The 20,863-nt window shown below is 47.7% G+C and overlaps 1 pseudogene across 1 annotated transcript in view; it reads left to right on the top strand.

The window, feature by feature from the left end:
- Positions 1-20,863, top strand: part of LOC311115463 (V-type proton ATPase subunit S1-like) — a 48,663-nt pseudogene that overhangs the window by 24,806 nt on the left and 2,994 nt on the right. The window contains exons 4-6 of the transcript in view: positions 16,407-16,447; positions 16,584-16,669; positions 20,772-20,847. The product of the transcript in view is annotated as a V-type proton ATPase subunit S1-like (transcript). The remainder of the gene's footprint in view (positions 1-16,406; positions 16,448-16,583; positions 16,670-20,771; positions 20,848-20,863) is intronic.

The following is a 20,863-nucleotide window of genomic DNA, read 5'->3' on the forward strand; positions in this document are numbered from 1 at the left end:
TTCATTATAGTAGACCTGAGGGAGGGCTTGTTGTTGAACCAGCCTTCATTATAGTAGACCTGAGGGAGGGCTTGGGTTGTTGTTGAACCAGCCTTCATTATAGTAGACCTGAGGGAGGGCTTGTTGTTGAACCAGCCTTCATTATAGTAGACCTGATGGAGGGCTTGGGTTGTTGTTGAACCAGCCTTCATTATAGTAGACCTGAGGGAGGGCTTGGGTTGTTGTTGAACCAGCCTTCATTATAGTAGACCTGAAGGAGGGCTTGGGTTGTTGTTGAACCAGCCTTCATTATAGTAGACCTGAGGGAGGGCTTGGGTTGTTGTTGAACCAGCCTTCATTATAGTAGACCTGAGGGAGGGCTTGTTGTTGAACCAGCCTTCATTATAGTAGACCTGAGGGAGGGCTTGGGTTGTTGAACCAGCCTTCATTATAGTAGACCTGAGGGAGGGCTTGTTGTTGAACCAGCCTTCATTATAGTAGACCTGAGGGAGGGCTTGTTGTTGAACCAGCCTTCATTATAGTAGACCTGAGGGAGGGCTTGTTATAATATAATAATATAATATGCCATTTAGCAGACGCTTTTATCCAAAGTGACTTACAGTCATGCGTGCATACATTATTTTTTATTTTTTTGTATATGGGTGGTCCCGGGGTTCGACCCCACTACCTTGGCGTTACAAGTGTTGAACCAGCCTTCATTATAGTAGACCTGAGGGAGGGCTTGGGTTGTTGTTGAACCAGCCTTCATTATAGTAGACCTGAGGGAGGGCTTGTTGTTGAACCAGCCTTCATTATAGTAGACCTGAGGGAGGGCTTGTTGTTGAACCATCCTTCATTATAGTAGACCTGAGGGAGGGCTTGGGTTGTTGAACCAGCCTTCATTATAGTAGACCTGAGGGAGGGCTTGTTGTTGAACCAGCCTTCATTATAGTAGACCTGAGGGAGGGCTTGTTGTTGAACCAGCCTTCATTATAGTAGACCTGAGGGAGGGCTTGGGTTGCTGTTGAACCAGCCTTCATTATAGTAGACCTGAGGGAGGGCTTGGGTTGTTGAACCAGCCTTCATTATAGTAGACCTGAGGGAGGGCTTGGGTTGTTGAACCAGCCTTCATTATAGTAGACCTGAGGGAGGGCTTGGGTTATTGTTGAACCAGCCTTCATTATAGTAGACCTGAGGGAGGGCTTGGGTTGTTGAACCAGCCTTCATTATAGTAGATCTGAGGGAGGGCTTGTTGTTGAACCAGCCTTCATTATAGTAGACCTGAGGGAGGGCTTGTTGTTGAACCAGCCTTCATTATAGTAGACCTGAGGGAGGGCTTGGGTTGTTGTTGAACCAGCCTTCATTATAGTAGACCTGAGGGAGGGCTTGGGTTGTTGTTGAACCAGCCTTCATTATAGTAGACCTGAGGGAGGGCTTGTTGTTGAACCAGCCTTCATTATAGTAGACCTGAGGGAGGGCTTGTTGTTGAACCAGCCTTCATTATAGTAGACCTGAGGGAGGGCTTGTTGTTGAACCAGCCTTCATTATAGTAGACCTGAGGGAGGGCTTGTTGTTGAACCAGCCTTCATTATAGTAGACCTGAGGGAGGGCTTGTTATAATATAATAATATAATATGCCATTTAGCAGACGCTTTTATCCAAAGTGACTTACAGTCATGCGTGCATACATTATTTTTTATTTTTTTGTATATGGGTGGTCCCGGGGTTCGACCCCACTACCTTGGCGTTACAAGTGTTGAACCAGCCTTCATTATAGTAGACCTGAGGGAGGGCTTGGGTTGTTGTTGAACCAGCCTTCATTATAGTAGACCTGAGGGAGGGCTTGTTGTTGAACCAGCCTTCATTATAGTAGACCTGAGGGAGGGCTTGTTGTTGAACCATCCTTCATTATAGTAGACCTGAGGGAGGGCTTGGGTTGTTGAACCAGCCTTCATTATAGTAGACCTGAGGGAGGGCTTGTTGTTGAACCAGCCTTCATTATAGTAGACCTGAGGGAGGGCTTGTTGTTGAACCAGCCTTCATTATAGTAGACCTGAGGGAGGGCTTGGGTTGCTGTTGAACCAGCCTTCATTATAGTAGACCTGAGGGAGGGCTTGGGTTGTTGAACCAGCCTTCATTATAGTAGACCTGAGGGAGGGCTTGGGTTGTTGAACCAGCCTTCATTATAGTAGACCTGAGGGAGGGCTTGGGTTATTGTTGAACCAGCCTTCATTATAGTAGACCTGAGGGAGGGCTTGGGTTGTTGAACCAGCCTTCATTATAGTAGATCTGAGGGAGGGCTTGTTGTTGAACCAGCCTTCATTATAGTAGACCTGAGGGAGGGCTTGTTGTTGAACCAGCCTTCATTATAGTAGACCTGAGGGAGGGCTTGGGTTGTTGTTGAACCAGCCTTCATTATAGTAGACCTGAGGGAGGGCTTGGGTTGTTGTTGAACCAGCCTTCATTATAGTAGACCTGAGGGAGGGCTTGTTGTTGAACCAGCCTTCATTATAGTAGACCTGAGGGAGGGCTTGTTGTTGAACCAGCCTTCATTATAGTAGACCTGAGGGAGGGCTTGGGTTGTTGAACCAGCCTTCATTATAGTAGACCTGAGGGAGGGCTTGGGTTGTTGAACCAGCCTTCATTATAGTAGACCTGAGGGAGGGCTTGGGTTGTTGAACCAGCCTTCATTATAGTAGACCTGAGGGAGGGCTTGGGTTGTTGATGAACCAGCCTTCATTATAGTAGACCTGAGGGAGGGCTTGGGTTGTTGTTGAACCAGCCTTCATTATAGTAGACCTGAGGGAGGGCTTGGGTTGTTGTTGAACCAGCCTTCATTATAGTAGACCTGAGGGAGGGCTTGTTGTTGAACCAGCCTTCATTATAGTAGACCTGAGGGAGGGTTGTTGTTGAACCAGCCTTCATTATAGTAGACCTGAGGGAGGGCTTGTTGTTGAACCAGCCTTCATTATAGTAGACCTGAGGGAGGGCTTGTTGTTGAACCAGCCTTCATTATAGTAGACCTGAGGGAGGGCTTGTTGTTGAACCAGCCTTCATTATAGTAGACCCGAGGGAGGGCTTGGGTTGTTGTTGAACCAGCCTTCATTATAGTAGACCTGAGGGAGGGCTTGTTGTTGAACCAGCCTTCATTATAGTAGACCTGAGGGAGGGCTTGTTGTTGAACCAGCCTTCATTATAGTAGACCTGAGGGAGGGCTTGGGTTGTTGTTGAACCAGCCTTCATTATAGTAGACCTGAGGGAGGGCTTGGGTTGTTGAACCAGCCTTCATTATAGTAGACCTGAGGGAGGGCTTGGGTTGTTGTTGAACCAGCCTTCATTATAGTAGACCTGAGGGAGGGCTTGGGTTGTTGTTGAACCAGCCTTCATTATAGTAGACCTGAGGGAGGGCTTGGGTTGTTGAACCAGCCTTCATTATAGTAGACCTGAGGGAGGTCTTGGGTTGTTGTTGAACCAGCCTTCATTATAGTAGATCTGAGGGAGGGCTTGTTGTTGAACCAGCCTTCATTATAGTAGACCTGAGGGAGGGCTTGTTGTTGAACCAGCCTTCATTATAGTAGACCTGAGGGAGGGCTTGGGTTGTTGTTGAACCAGCCTTCATTATAGTAGACCTGAGGGAGGGCTTGTTGTTGAACCAGCCTTCATTATAGTAGACCTGAGGGAGGGCTTGTTGTTGAACCAGCCTTCATTATAGTAGACCTGAGGGAGGGCTTGGGTTGTTGTTGAACCAGCCTTCATTATAGTAGACCTGAAGGAGGGCTTGGGTTGTTGTTGAACCAGCCTTCATTATAGTAGACCTGAGGGAGGGCTTGGGTTGTTGTTGAACCAGCCTTCATTATAGTAGACCTGAGGGAGGGCTTGTTGTTGAACCAGCCTTCATTATAGTAGACCTGAGGGAGGGCTTGTTGTTGAACCAGCCTTCATTATAGTAGACCTGAGGGAGGGCTTGGGTTGTTGAACCAGCCTTCATTATAGTAGACCTGAGGGAGGGCTTGGGTTGTTGTTGAACCAGCCTTCATTATAGTAGACCTGAGGGAGGGCTTGTTGTTGAACCAGCCTTCATTATAGTAGACCTGAGGGAGGGCTTGTTGTTGAACCAGCCTTCATTATAGTAGACCTGAGGGAGGGCTTGTTGTTGAACCAGCCTTCATTATAGTAGACCTGAGGGAGGGCTTGTTGTTGAACCAGCCTTCATTATAGTAGACCTGAGGGAGGGCTTGGGTTGTTGATGAACCAGCCTTCATTATAGTAGACCTGAGGGAGGGCTTGGGTTGTTGTTGAACCAGCCTTCATTATAGTAGACCTGAGGGAGGGCTTGTTGTTGAACCAGCCTTCATTATAGTAGACCTGAGGGAGGGCTTGTTGTTGAACCAGCCTTCATTATAGTAGACCTGAGGGAGGGCTTGGGTTGCTGTTGAACCAGCCTTCATTATAGTAGACCTGAGGGAGGGCTTGGGTTGTTGTTGAACCAGCCTTCATTATAGTAGACCTGAGGGAGGGCTTGTTGTTGAACCAGCCTTCATTATAGTAGACCTGAGGGAGGGCTTGGGTTGTTGTTGAACCAGCCTTCATTATAGTAGACCTGAGGGAGGGCTTGGGTTGTTGTTGAACCAGCCTTCATTATAGTAGACCTGAGGGAGGGCTTGTTGTTGAACCAGCCTTCATTATAGTAGACCTGAGGGAGGGCTTGGGTTGTTGAACCAGCCTTCATTATAGTAGACCTGAGGGAGGGCTTGGGTTGTTGAACCAGCCTTCATTATAGTAGACCTGAGGGAGGGCTTGGGTTGTTGTTGAACCAGCCTTCATTATAGTAGACCTGAGGGAGGCCTTGGGTTGTTGTTGAACCAGCCTTCATTATAGTAGACCTGAGGGAGGGCTTGGGTTGTTGTTGAACCAGCCTTCATTATAGTAGACCTGAGGGAGGGCTTGGGTTGTTGAACCAGCCTTCATTATAGTAGACCTGAGGGAGGGCTTGTTGTTGAACCAGCCTTCATTATAGTAGACCTGAGGGAGGGCTTGGGTTGTTGAACCAGCCTTCATTATAGTAGACCTGAGGGAGGGCTTGGGTTGTTGTTGAACCAGCCTTCATTATAGTAGACCTGAGGGAGGGCTTGGGTTGTTGTTGAACCAGCCTTCATTATAGTAGACCTGAGGGAGGGCTTGGGTTGTTGTTGAACCAGCCTTCATTATAGTAGACCTGAGGGAGGGCTTGGGTTGTTGTTGAACCAGCCTTCATTATAGTAGACCTGAGGGAGGGCTTGGGTTGTTGTTGAACCAGCCTTCATTATAGTAGACCTGAGGGAGGGCTTGGGTTGTTGATGAACCAGCCTTCATTATAGTAGACCTGAGGGAGGGCTTGGGTTGTTGTTGAACCAGCCTTCATTATAGTAGACCTGAGGGAGGGCTTGGGTTGTTGTTGAACCAGCCTTCATTATAGTAGACCTGAGGGAGGGCTTGGGTTGTTGTTGAACCAGCCTTCATTATAGTAGACCTGAGGGAGGGCTTGGGTTTTGAACATATGAAACGGAAAACAAGTTATTTTTACACTTCTAAATAGGAGTTTTACTGGAATTCAACAAGGTACTCATCTCCTGTTTCATGATGGCCGTGGAAACGTAGCAAACATCATGGAGGGGGTTTTATGCAAGTCCTAAACGGGACCTACATGTCTAAAATAATGTGGACCTGCTTAGATAAAAAGGGAATGTCAGCTCACTGTTTTACTCCTTTCAAACTTGATATTTTAATTAAGATTTAGTGATTCAAGATTTATTTCCAAGCGGTCTCAGGAGCCAAACCCTTTATCGACAGTCTTGACAACTTCACGTTTGCATTGGGCAGACAAAAAAATACTTAATTGAGAGGAGGGGAGGCTATGCTTGATTTTTAATAAAATAAAACGTAATGGTAAAAAACATTAGTTTTTTTATGTTTCTAAATAGAAGTCACCAAAGGCACATTAGGCTACTCTTGTTCCATGTGCATATGGGCAGTGTGCCTCATGGTTGGATAGGCTGAGTTTCCACTGTCAAAATGAATGCCATTACCAACTGCGTTAATCCTAAAACCAGTTTTTGGTTGGTCTTAAATATCCCTATCAGCACTGCCTGAAATTAGCATTTTGGATCTTGGCTATTTACACGGGGTACTGTGTAATTGAGGTAGATATGTACATACAGTGCATTCGGAAAGTATTCAGACCCCTTGACTTTTTCCACATTTTGTTACGTTACAGCCTTATTCTAAAATTGATTAAATTGTTTTTTTTCTTCACATCAATCTACACACAATACCCCATCATGACAAAGCAAAAACAGTTTTTTTGAAATGTTTTGCTAATTTATTAAAAATTAAAAACGGAAATATAACATTTACATAAGTATTCAGATCCTTTACTCAGTAATTTGTTGAAGAACCTTTGGCAGCGATTACAGCCTCTAGCATTCTTGGGTATGACGCTACAAGCTTGGCACACCTGTATTTGGGGAGTTTCTCCCATTCTTCTCTGCAGATCCTCTCAAGCTCTGTCAGGTTGGATGGGGAGTGTTGCTGCACAGCTATTTTCAGGTCTCTCCAGAGATGTTCGATCGGGTTCAAGTCCGGGCTCTGGCTGGGCCACTCAAGGACATTCTGAGACTTGTCCCGAAGCCACTCCTGCGTTGTCTTGTCTGTGTGCTTAGGGTTGTTGTCCTGTTGGAAGGTGAACCTTCGCTCCAGTCCGAGGTTCTGAGTGCTCTGGAGGAGGTTTTCATCAAGGATCTCTCTGTACTTTGCTCCGTTCATCTTTCCCTCGATCCTGACTAGTCTCCCAGTCCCTGCCACTGAAAAACATCCCCACAGCATGATTCTGCCACCACCATGCTTCACTGTAGGGATGGTGCCAGGTTTCCTCCAGACGTGACGCTTGGCATTCAGGCCAAAGAGTTCGATCTTGGTTTCATCAGACCAGAGAATCTTATTTCTCATGGTCTGAGAGTCTTTAGGTGCCTTTTGGGAAACTCCAAGCGGGCTGTCATGTGCCTTTTACTGAGGAGTGGCTTCCATCTGGCCACTCTACCATAAAGGCCTGATTGGTGGAGTGCTGCAGAGATGGTTGTCCTTCTGGAAGGTTCTCCCATCTCCACAGAGGAACTCTAGAACTCTTTCAGAGTGACCATCGGGTTCTTGGTCACCTCCCTGACCAAGGCCCTTCTCCCCCGATTGCTCAGTTTGGCCGGGCGGCCAGCTCTAGGAAGAGTCTTGGTGGTTCCAAACTTCTTCCATTTAAGAAGGTCACTGTGTTCTTGGGGACCTTCAATGCTGCAGACATTTTTTGGTACCCTTCCCCACATCTGTGCCTTGACACAATCCTGTCTCGGCGCTTTACAGACAATTCCTTCGACCTCATGGCTTGGTTTTTGCTCTGACATGCACTGTCAACTGTGGGACCTTATATAGACAGGTGTGTGCCTTTCCAAATCATGTCCAATCAACCACAGGTGGACTCCAATCAAGTTGTAGCAACATCTCAAGGATGATCAATGGAAACAGGATGCACCTGAGCTCAATTTAGAGTCTCATAGCAAAGGGTCTGAATACTTATGTAAATAAGGTATTTCTGTTTTACATTTTTAATAAATTAGTAAACATTTCTAAAAACCTGTTTTCGCTTTGTCGTTATGGGGTATTGTGTGTAGATTGCTGAGGATTATATATATTTTTTAATCCATTTTAGAATAAGGCTGTAACGTAACAAAATGTGGACAAAGTCAAGGGGTCTGAATACATTCCGAATGCACTGTATAGGTAGGGTTAAAGTGACTAGACAACAGGATAGATAATAGACAGTAGCAGCAGTATACTGTAGGTAGGGTTAAAGTGACTAGACAACAGGATAGATAATAGACAGTAGCAGCAGTATACTGTAGGTAGAGGTAAAGTGACTAGACAACAGGATAGATAATAGACAGTAGCAGCAGTATACTGTAGGTAGGGGTAAAGGGACTAGGCAACAGGATAGATAATAGACAGTAGCAGCAGTATACTGTAGGTAGGGGTAAAGGGACTAGACAACAGGATAGATAATAGACAGTAGCAGCAGTATACTGTAGGTAGGGGTAAAGGGACTAGACAACAGGATAGATAATAGACAGTAGCAGCAGTATACTGTAGGTAGGGGTAAAGGGACTAGACAACAGGATAGATAATAGACAGTAGCAGCAGTATACTGTAGGTAGGGGTAAAGGGACTAGACAACAGGATAGATAATAGACAGTAGCAGCAGTATACTGTAGGTAGGGGTAAAGGGACTAGGCAACAGGATAGATAATAGACAGTAGCAGCAGTATACTGTAGGTAGGGGTAAAGTGACTAGGCAACAGGATAGATAATAGACAGTAGCAGCAGTATACTGTAGGTAGGGGTAAAGTGACTAGACAACAGGATAGATAATAGACAGTAGCAGCAGTATACTGTAGGTAGGGGTAAAGTGACTAGACAACAGGATAGATAATAGACAGTAGCAGCAGTATACTGTAGGTAGGGGTAAAGTGACTAGGCAACAGGATAGATAATAGACAGTAGCAGCAGTATACTGTAGGTAGGGGTAAAGTGACTAGGCAACAGGATAGATAATAGACAGTAGCAGCAGTATACTGTAGGTAGGGGTAAAGGGACTAGACAACAGGATAGATAATAGACAGTAGCAGCAGTATACTGTAGGTAGGGGTAAAGTGACTAGACAACAGGATAGATAATAGACAGTAGCAGCAGTATACTGTAGGTAGGGGTAAAGGGACTAGGCAACAGGATAGATAATAGACAGTAGCAGCAGTATACTGTAGGTAGGGGTAAAGGGACTAGACAACAGGATAGATAATAGACAGTAGCAGCAGTATACTGTAGGTAGGGGTTAAAGTGACTAGACAACAGGATAGATAATAGACAGTAGCAGCAGTATACTGTAGGTAGGGGTAAAGTGACTAGACAACAGGATAGATAATAGACAGTAGCAGCAGTATACTGTAGGTAGGGGTAAAGTGACTAGACAACAGGATAGATAATAGACAGTAGCAGCAGTATACTGTAGGTAGAGGTAAAGTGACTAGGCAACAGGATAGATAATAGACAGTAGCAGCAGTATACTGTAGGTAGGGGTAAAGTGACTAGACAACAGGATAGATAATAGACAGTAGCAGCAGTATACTGTAGGTAGGGGTAAAGTGACTAGACAACAGGATAGATAATAGACAGTAGCAGCAGTATACTGTAGGTAGGGGTAAAGGGACTAGACAACAGGATAGATAATAGACAGTAGCAGCAGTATACTGTAGGTAGGGGTAAAGTGACTAGACAACAGGATAGATAATAGACAGTAGCAGCAGTATACTGTAGGTAGGGGTAAAGTGACTAGGCAACAGGATAGATAATAGACAGTAGCAGCAGTATACTGTAGGTAGGGGTAAAGTGACTAGGCAACAGGATAGATAATAGACAGTAGCAGCAGTATACTGTAGGTAGGGGTAAAGGGACTAGACAACAGGATAGATAATAGACAGTAGCAGCAGTATACTGTAGGTAGGGGTAAAGTGACTAGACAACAGGATAGATAATAGACAGTAGCAGCAGTATACTGTAGGTAGGGGTAAAGGGACTAGACAACAGGATAGATAATAGACAGTAGCAGCAGTATACTGTAGGTAGGGGTAAAGTGACTAGACAACAGGATAGATAATAGACAGTAGCAGCAGTATACTGTAGGTAGGGGTAAAGGGACTAGACAACAGGATAGATAATAGACAGTAGCAGCAGTATACTGTAGGTAGGGGTAAAGTGACTAGACAACAGGATAGATAATAGACAGTAGCAGCAGTATACTGTAGGTAGGGGTAAAGTGACTAGGCAACAGGATAGATAATAGACAGTAGCAGCAGTATACTGTAGGTAGGGGTAAAGGGACTAGACAACAGGATAGATAATAGACAGTAGCAGCAGTATACTGTAGGTAGGGGTAAAGGGACTAGGCAACAGGATAGATAATAGACAGTAGCAGCAGTATACTGTAGGTAGGGGTAAAGTGACTAGACAACAGGATAGATAATAGACAGTAGCAGCAGTATACTGTAGGTAGGGGTAAAGTGACTAGACAACAGGATAGATAATAGACAGTAGCAGCAGTATACTGTAGGTAGGGGTAAAGTGACTAGACAACAGGATAGATAATAGACAGTAGCAGCAGTATACTGTAGGTAGGGGTAAAGTGACTAGACAACAGGATAGATAATAGACAGTAGCAGCAGTATACTGTAGGTAGGGGTAAAGGGACTAGACAACAGGATAGATAATAGACAGTAGCAGCAGTATACTGTAGGTAGGGGTAAAGTGACTAGACAACAGGATAGATAATAGACAGTAGCAGCAGTATACTGTAGGTAGGGGTAAAGGGACTAGACAACAGGATAGATAATAGACAGTAGCAGCAGTATACTGTAGGTAGGGGTAAAGTGACTAGACAACAGGATAGATAATAGACAGTAGCAGCAGTATACTGTAGGTAGGGGTAAAGTGACTAGGCAACAGGATAGATAATAGACAGTAGCAGCAGTATACTGTAGGTAGGGGTAAAGTGACTAGACAACAGGATAGATAATAGACAGTAGCAGCAGTATACTGTAGGTAGGGGTAAAGGGACTAGACAACAGGATAGATAATAGACAGTAGCAGCAGTATACTGTAGGTAGGGGTAAAGTGACTAGACAACAGGATAGATAATAGACAGTAGCAGCAGTATACTGTAGGTAGGGGTAAAGTGACTAGACAACAGGATAGATAATAGACAGTAGCAGCAGTATACTGTAGGTAGGGGTAAAGGGACTAGGCAACAGGATAGATAATAGACAGTAGCAGCAGTATACTGTAGGTAGGGGTAAAGTGACTAGACAACAGGATAGATAATAGACAGTAGCAGCAGTATACTGTAGGTAGGGGTAAAGTGACTAGACAACAGGATAGATAATAGACAGTCGTAGCAGCGTATGTGATGAGTCAAAATAGTTACTGCAAAAAGGGTCAATGCAGATAGTCATCATAGCTATTGGTTAACTATTTAACTAACTATTTAGCAGTCTTATGGCTTGAGGTTAGAAACTGTTCAGGTTCCTGTTGGTTCCAGACGTGGTGCATCGGTACCGCACGGTAGCAGAGAGAATAGTCTATGACTAGGGTGACTGGAGTCTGACAATTGTTAGGGCCTTCCTCTGACACCGCCTGGTAGAGAGGTCCTGGATGGCAGGAAGCTTGGCCCCAGTGATGTACTGGGCCGTACGCACTACCCTCTGTAGTGCCTTGCGGTCGGATGCCAAGCAATTGCCATACCAAGCAGCCAGTCAAGATGCTCACAATGATTTAGCTGTATAACTTTTTGAGGATCTGAGGGCCCATGCCAAATCTTTTTCAGTCTCCTGAGGGGGAATAGGCTTTGTCGTGCCCTCTTCACGACTGTCTTGGTGTGTTTGGACCATGATAGTTCATTGGTGATGTGGACACCAAGGAACTTGAAGCTCTCAACCTGCTCCACTACAGCCCCGTCGATGAGAATGGGGGCGTGCTCAGCCCTCCGTTTCCTATAGTTCACGATTAAATCCTTTGTCTTGATCACGTTGAGGGAGAGGTTGTTTGTCCTGGCACCACATGGCCAGGTCTCTGACCTCCTCCCTATAGGCTGTCTCATAGTGGTCGGTGATCAGGCCTACCACCGTCGTGTCGTCGGCAAACTTAATGATGGTGTTGGGGTCGTGCGCGGACATACAGTCATGGGTGAACAGGGAGTACAGGAGGGGACTGAGCACTCACCCCTGAGGGGCCCCCGTGTTGAGGATCAGTGTGGCAGATGTGTTGTTACCTACCCTTACCACCTGGGGGCGGCCCGTCAGGAAGTCCAGGATCCAGTTGCAGAAGGAGTTGTTTAGTCCCAGGGTCCTTAGCTTAGTGATGAACAGCATTGTCATGTAGGTGTTCCTTTTGTCCAAGTGGGAGAGTGCAGTGTGGAGTGCAATAGAGATTGCGTCATCTCTGTCTGTGTGTGTGTGTGTGTGTGTGTGTGTGTGTGTGTGTGTGTGTGTGTGTGTGTGTGTGTGTGTGTGTGTGTGTGTGTGTGTGGCTGGCGGTCATAACATTTTGTCAACCGGTAACTGTCATGCATATAACTGCTGGAAAGGGGATACCTAGTCAGTTGCACAACTGAATGCATTCAACTGAAATGTGTCTTCCACATTTAACCCAACCGCTCTCAATCAGAGAGGTGCCTTAATCCACATCTTTGGCGCCCGGGGAACAGAACTGTTGTTGTTGGGGGTTAACTGCCTTTCTCAAGGGTAGAACAGCAGATTTTCAGTTACTGGCCCAACGCTCTTAACCGCTAGGCTACCTGCCGCCCATACCAGGCGGTGATGCAGCACGCTCTTAACCGCTAGGCTACCTGCCGCCCATACCAGGCGGTGATGCAGCACGCTCTTAACCGCTAGGCTACCTGCCGCCCATACCAGGCGGTGATGCAGCACGCTCTTAACCGCTAGGCTACCTGCCGCCCATACCAAGCGGTGATGCAGCACGCTCTTAACCGCTAGGCTACCTGCCGCCCATACCAGGCGGTGATGCAGCACGCTCTTAACCGCTAGGCTACCTGCCGCCCATACCAGGCGGTGATGCAGCACGCTCTTAACCGCTAGGCTACCTGCCGTCCATACCAGGCGGTGATGCAGCACGCTCTTAACCGCTAGGCTACCTGCCGCCCATACCAAGCGGTGATGCAGCACGCTCTTAACCGCTAGGCTACCTGCCGCCCATACCAGGCGGTGATGCAGCACGCTCTTAACCGCTAGGCTACCTGCCGTCCATACCAGGCGGTGATGCAGCACGCTCTTAACCGCTAGGCTACCTGCCGCCCATACCAAGCGGTGATGCAGCACGCTCTTAACCGCTAGGCTACCTGCCGCCCATACCAGGCGGTGATGCAGCACGCTCTTAACCGCTAGGCTACCTGCCGCCCATACCAGGCGGTGATGCAGCACGCTCTTAACCGCTAGGCTACCTGCCGCTCATACCAGGCGGTGATGCAGCACGCTCTTAACCGCTAGGCTACCTGCCGCCCATACCAGGCGGTGATGCAGCACGCTCTTAACCGCTAGGCTACCTGCCGCTCATACCAGGCGGTGATGCAGCACGCTCTTAACCGCTAGGCTACCTGCCGCCCATACCAAGCGGTGATGCAGCACGCTCTTAACCGCTAGGCTACCTGCCGCCCACACCAAGCGGTGATGCAGCACGCTCTTAACCGCTAGGCTACCTGCCGCCCATACCAGGCGGTGATGCAGCACGCTCTTAACCGCTAGGCTACCTGCCGCCCACACCAAGCGGTGATGCAGCACGCTCTTAACCGCTAGGCTACCTGCCGCCCATACCAGGCGGTGATGCAGCACGCTCTTAACCGCTAGGCTACCTGCCGCCCACACCAAGCGGTGATGCAGCACGCTCTTAACCGCTAGGCTACCTGCCGCCCACACCAAGCGGTGATGCAGCACGCTCTTAACCGCTAGGCTACCTGCCGCCCACACCAAGCGGTGATGCAGCACGCTCTTAACCGCTAGGCTACCTGCCGCCCATACCAGGCGGTGATGCAGCACGCTCTTAACCGCTAGGCTACCTGCCGTCCATACCAGGCGGTGATGCAGCACGCTCTTAACCGCTAGGCTACCTGCCGCCCATACCAGGCGGTGATGCAGCACGCTCTTAACCGCTAGGCTACCTGCCGCCCATACCAGGCGGTGATGCAGCACGCTCTTAACCGCTAGGCTACCTGCCGCCCACACCAAGCGGTGATGCAGCACGCTCTTAACCGCTAGGCTACCTGCCGCCCACACCAAGCGGTGATGCAGCACGCTCTTAACCGCTAGGCTACCTGCCGCCCACACCAAGCGGTGATGCAGCACGCTCTTAACCGCTAGGCTACCTGCCGCCCATACCAGGCGGTGATGCAGCACGCTCTTAACCGCTAGGCTACCTGCCGTCCATACCAGGCGGTGATGCAGCACGCTCTTAACCGCTAGGCTACCTGCCGCCCATACCAGGCGGTGATGCAGCACGCTCTTAACCGCTAGGCTACCTGCCGTCCATACCAGGCGGTGATGCAGCACGCTCTTAACCGCTAGGCTACCTGCCGCCCATACCAAGCGGTGATGCAGCACGCTCTTAACCGCTAGGCTACCTGCCGTCCATACCAGGCGGTGATGCAGCACGCTCTTAACCGCTAGGCTACCTGCCGCCCACACCAAGCGGTGATGCAGCACGCTCTTAACCGCTAGGCTACCTGCCGCCCACACCAAGCGGTGATGCAGCACGCTCTTAACCGCTAGGCTACCTGCCGCCCATACCAGGCGGTGATGCAGCACGCTCTTAACCGCTAGGCTACCTGCCGCCCACACCAAGCGGTGATGCAGCACGCTCTTAACCGCTAGGCTACCTGCCGCCCACACCAAGCGGTGATGCAGCACGCTCTTAACCGCTAGGCTACCTGCCGCCCACACCAAGCGGTGATGCAGCACGCTCTTAACCGCTAGGCTACCTGCCGCCCATACCAGGCGGTGATGCAGCACGCTCTTAACCGCTAGGCTACCTGCCGCCCATACCAAGCGGTGATGCAGCACGCTCTTAACCGCTAGGCTACCTGCCGCCCATACCAGGCGGTGATGCAGCACGCTCTTAACCGCTAGGCTACCTGCCGCCCATACCAGGCGGTGATGCAGCACGCTCTTAACCGCTAGGCTACCTGCCGCCCATACCAAGCGGTGATGCAGCACGCTCTTAACCGCTAGGCTACCTGCCGCCCATACCAAGCGGTGATGCAGCACGCTCTTAACCGCTAGGCTACCTGCCGCCCATACCAAGCGGTGATGCAGCCAGTCAAGATGCTCTCAATGGTGCTCTATTCAGCCTCCTGAGGGGGGAAAGAGGCGTTGTCGTGTCTCGATGTGAATGATGCTCTGTAGCACCACTCCTCCAGGTCTGACCAGGTCTCTGTGGCACCACTCCTCCAGGTCTGACCAGGTCTCTGTGGCACCACTCCTCCAGGTCTGACCAGGTCTCTGTGGCACCACTCCTCCAGGTCTGACCAGGTCTCTGTGGCACCAGTCCTCCAGGTCTGACCAGGTCTCTGTGGCACCACTCCTCCAGGTCTGACCAGGTCTCTGTGGCACCACTCCTCCAGGTCTGACTAGGTCTCTGTGGCACCACTCCTCCAGGTCTGACCAGGTCTCTGTGGCACCACTCCTCCAGGTCTGACCAGGTCTCTGTGGCACCAGTCCTCCAGGTCTGACCAGGTCTCTGTAGCACCAGTCCTCCAGGTCACGATCAGCTCCTTTTCTTGCCGACTCCTTTCTACCAAAATGACTGTTTCTCTGAATTGCCCTGTGAAAGCCGAACACTGTATGATCGTATTTTATAACTCAGCTAGGCTTGTTGGCAATAGAACAAGCTTTCTACTGATCACCTGACCCAGATTGCAATTTATAATGGACCGTTTTTGGATTGCGTCAACAGCAACGGTAACTGTGTGATGGCGGGATGCAGGGATGTGTTCCAAACAGAACAACTACAAGTGTTCTCGAGTTCCTCGACGGCCCAGTTAGGAGAGCAACAACAACACTTTCAGTTAAAGACTGTTGGGTCATAAAAGTGCATTGAAATTACTTAGGAACTGTGCAGACTTGGGAGAGGTGTGGCCCCTCCAACCCTTTGGGAGAGGTGTGGCCCCTCCAACCTTTGGAGAGGTGTGGCCCCTCCAACCCTTGTCTTTAGTTGTTGTCTAATGAAGCACCTACCCAACAGTTTCCAGGAATATTCTAATGTTATCATGTTACTGAATGTATCCTGAGTATTTTCAGATTTCGTTATCAACAAATGCTGTGAAACAGTAAATGTCAAATGAACATCAAAACAATAGTTATCCCACTAGTGTAAAGGGTTAAAGTTAATTTTTCTGCAATTCTACACATTTTGCCATGAGATATACCTTGTTCTTATGCTATCTGAGTGACTAAATCAATGGGAGCCCCATGCCATGACATTTTTGGAATTTGAGATTCTCCCTGACTGGAGTAGCGGCCATGATTTAGCGGAGGCGGCCCACCGCTGCTAAATGAATAAAGGGGAAACACTGCTTTATCTGAATATGGGTGTGGTCTGTCTGAATGTGGGTATGGTGTATATGGTTGTGAGGGTGGTTTGTCTTTACGTGGGTGTGGATTGTTGAATTGTGGGTGTAGTCTATCTGCCTGTTGGTGTGGTTATTTGAATGTGGGTGTGGTCTATCTGATTGTGGGTGGGGTCTGTCTGAATGTGGGTGTGGTCTATCTGATTGTGGGTGTGGTTTCTAACAGGGCCGATCTGATGTCCGCTAAGGAGGTTCTCAGTGGGAATGGTGAGTATTGGAATGTTCTATACTGGGATATAGTTCTACTGTACGGTGGCTCTGCTGGGACAAACATCCCCTGCATTCCTTATAACAGTATGGTGCAGATCGCTGAAGACTAACTTGGTGTGTCTGTGTGTGTTAGATGAGGTGATTGGACAGGTGATGAGCATTATGAAGAGCCAATCTGTCCCCTACACTGCCATCTACACTGCAATGAGACCCTCACGGGTAAGTGTGTTTACGTGCGTGTTAGAGCCGGGACTATACCAGTATCGTGCAATGAGACCCTCACGGGTAAGTGTGTTTACGTGCGTGTTAGAGCCGGGACCAGTACCGCGATACTTAGTATAGTGGCAAGGAAACAAAACACAAAGTGGATTGAACTTCTTTAGGAAAACAGCCCTAATGTTGGAAACAAACATCATAATGTTGTCATCCAAACTCACATTTATTTATACTGAACAAAAATATAAACGCTACATGTAAAGTGTTGGTCCCATGTTTCATGAGCTGAAAGTTTCCATACGCACAAAAAGCTTATTTCTCTCAAATGACATCCCTGTTAGTGAGCATTTAGCTTTTGCTTCTATAGGCTATGCAATTGTGTGATAAAAAGAGGAGGATCCCATCAGCTTTCTATAGGCTAGGCCTACTATATTTATTTCTCAACTTTCCTAATACTAAGCACATTGCTTCTCTTTACAACAGGAGTATAGCCTACCTGGCTGGCATGAAAATGAACCACGGGGAAAAGCGTCCTCCATTCGCTATTTAAGTGCATAGATGACATGTATTTTTTCTGCTGCCCCTGTTTCAAGACAGGTACATGATAATGGTCCATTCTAAACCAAAACAAATGTCACACATATATTATTTAGTAAATGTAAAGACAAAAATAGTCTAATGGGTGAATAATAATAATAATAATAATAGTAAATGTAAAGACAAAATCAATAATAGTCTGTTCAGGAATGGCTGAAAAACCCTATAGCACTGAACTACAGGAATCAGAATGGCAGAATGGCAGAATGGCAGAATGACAGAATGGCTGAATGGCTGAATGGCTGTAACAAGCCTACATACAGAGTGGAATTCCCTGATACAACAGTCAAAATGCCTAATATAAGGTCTACAGTCTGTGCTATATAGTCCCCTGTAGCGCAGTTGGTAGAGCGTGGTGCTTGCAACACCAGGGTTGTGGGTTCGTTTCCCACGGGGGGCCAGTATGAAAATGTATGCACTCACTAACTGTAAGTGGCTCTGGATAAGAGCGTCTGATAAACGACTAAAATGTCAAATGTTATCCATTATTCCTCCTCCACCAAACTTTACAGTTGGCACCATGCATTCTGGCAGGTAGCGTTCACCTGGTATCCGCCAAACCTAGATTTGTCTGTCAGACTGCCAGATGGTGAAGCGTGATTCATCACTCCAGAGAACGTGTTTACACTGCTCCAGAGTCCAATGGCGGCGAGCTTTACACCACTCCAGCCTACGCTTGGCATTGTGCATGGTGATCTTAGGCTTGTGTGCGGCTGATCGGCCATGGAAACCCATTTCATGAAGCTCCCAACGAACAGTTATTGTGCTGACGTTGCTTCCAGAGGCAGTTTGGAACACGGTAGTGAGTGTTGCAACCGAGGGCAGACGATTTTTACACGCTTCAGCACTCCGTGGTCCCGTTCTGTGAGCTTGTGTGGCCTGCCACTTCGCAGCTGAGCCGTTGTTGCTCCAAGACGTTTCCACTTCACAATAACAGCACTTACAGTTGACTATAGCAGGGCTGAAATTTGACGAACTGACTTGTTGGAAAGGTGGCATCCTATGAAGGTGCCATGTTGAAAGCCACTGAGCTCTTCAGTAAGGCCATTCTACTGCCAGTGTTTGTCTATGGAGATTGCATGGCTGTGTGCTAGATGTTATACACCTGACCCGTATCTACAGTGGGGAGAATAAGTATTTGATACACTGCCGATTTTACAGGTTTTCCTACTTACAAAGCATGTAGAGGTCTGTCATTTTTTATCATAGGTACACTTCAACTGTGAGAGACGGAATCTAAAACAAAAATCCAGAAAATCACATTGTATGATTTAAGTAATTAATTTGCATTTTATTGCATGACATAAGTATTTGATCACCTACCAACCAGTAAGAAATTCCGGCTCTCACAGACCTGTTAGTTTTTCTTTAAGAAGCCCTCCTGTTCTCCACTCATTACCTGTATTAACTGCACCTGTTTGAAATCGTTACCTGTATGAAAGACACCTGTCCACACACTCAATCAAACAGACTCCAATCTCTCCACAATGGCCAAGACCAGAGAGCTGTGTAAGGACATCAGGGATACAATTTTAGACCTGCACAAGGCTGGGATGGGCTACAGGACAATAGGCAAGCAGCTTGGTGAGAAGGCAACAACTGTTGGCGCAATTATTAGAAAATGGAAGAAGTTCAAGATGACGGTCAATCACCCTCGGTCTGGGGCTCCATGCAAGATCTCACCTTGTGGGGAATCAATGATCATGAGGAAGGTGAGGGATCAGCCCAGAACTACACGGCAGGACCTGGTCAATGACCTGAAGAGAGCTGGGACCACAGTCTCAAAGAAAACCATTAGTAACACACTACGCCATCATGGATTAAAATCCTGCAGCGCACGCAAGGTCCCCCTGCTCAAGCCAGTGCATGTCCAGGCCCGTCTGAAGTTTGCCAATGACCATCTGGATGATCCAGAGGAGGAATGGTAGAAGGTCATGTGGTCTGATGAGACAAAAATAGAGCTTTTTGGTCTAAACTCCACTCGCCGTGTTTGGAGGAAGAAGAAGGATGAGTACAACCCCAAGAACACCATCCCAACCGTGAAGCATGGAGGTGGAAACCTCATTCTTTGGGGATGCTTTTCTGCAAAGGGGACAGGACGACTGCACCGTATTGAGGGGAGGATGGATGGGGCCATGTATCGCGAGATCTTGGCCAACAACCTCCTTCCCTCAGTAAGAGCATTGAAGATGGGTCTTGGCTGGGTCTTCCAGCATGACAACGACCCGACACACACAGCCAGGGCAACTAAGGAGTGGCTCCGTAAGAAGCATCTCAAGGTCCTGGAGTGGCCTAGCCAGTCTCCAGACCTGAACCCAATAGAAAATCTTTGGAGGGAGCTGAAAGTCCGTATTGCCCAGCGACAGCCCCGAAACCTGAAGGATCTGGAGAAGGTCTGTATGGAGGAGTGGGCCAAAATCCCTGCTGCAGTGTGTGCAAACCTGGTCAAGACCTACAGGGAAACGTATGATCTCTGTAATTGCAAACAAAGGTTTCTGTACCAAATATTAAGTTCTGCTTTTCTGATGTATCAAATACTTATGTCATGCAATATAATTACTTAGAAATCATGCAATGTGATTTTCTGGATTTTTGTTTTAGATTCCGTCTCTCACAGTTGAAGTGTACCTATGATAAAAATTACAGACCTCTACATGCTTTGTAAGTAGGAAAACCAGCTAAATCTGCAGTGTATCAAATACTTGTTCTCCCCACTGTATATACAGTGCATTCGGTAAGTATTCAGACCACTTCTCTTTTTCCACATTTTGTTACGTTACAGCCTTATTCTAAAATTGATTAAATCCTGCTTGGAGTTTGCCAGAAAGCACCTAAAGGACTCTCAGACCATGAGAAACAAGATTCTCTGGTCTGATGAAACCAAGATTTAACTATTTGGCCTGAAAGCCAAGCGTCACATCTGGAGGAAGCCTGGCACCATCCCTACGGTGAAGCATGGTGGTGGCAGAATCATGCTGTGGGGATGTTTTTCAGCGGCAGGGACTGGGAGACTAGTCAGGATCGAGGGAATGATGAACGGAGCAAAGTACAGAGAGATCCTTGATGAAAACCTCCTCCAGAGCACTCAGGACCTCGGACTGGAGCGAACGTTCACCTTCCAACAGGACAACGACCCTAAGCACACAGACAAGACAATGTGGCCCAGCCAGAGCCCGGACTTGAACCCGATCAAACATCTCTGGAGAGACCTGAAAATATCTGTGCAGCGACGCTCCCCATCCAACCTGACAGAGCTTGAGAGGATCTGCAGAGAAGAATGGGAGAAACTCCCCAAATACAGGTGTGCCAAGCTTGTAGCGTCATACCCAAGAAGACTCGAGGCTGTAATCACTGCTAAAGGTGCTTCAACAAAGTACTGAGTAAAGGGTCTGAATACTTACGTAAATGTGATATTTCAGTTTTTTATTTGTAATACATTTGCAAAAAATTCTAAAATTCTAAATAAACCAGATCCTTTCTCTTTATTCTCTTTCCTTCTCTCTAGCAGGTGTCATCATCTCTTTCTATGGATATGGAGGCTGGTGTGGGAGGAGGGCGCTCCCTATTGCAGTACGGAGACAGAAAGAGGGAGAGAGAGAG

The sequence above is a fragment of the Coregonus lavaretus genome (genome assembly GCF_964263955.1).
Source record: "Coregonus lavaretus genome assembly, contig: HAP1_SCAFFOLD_712, whole genome shotgun sequence".
NCBI lineage: Eukaryota > Metazoa > Chordata > Actinopteri > Salmoniformes > Salmonidae > Coregonus > Coregonus lavaretus.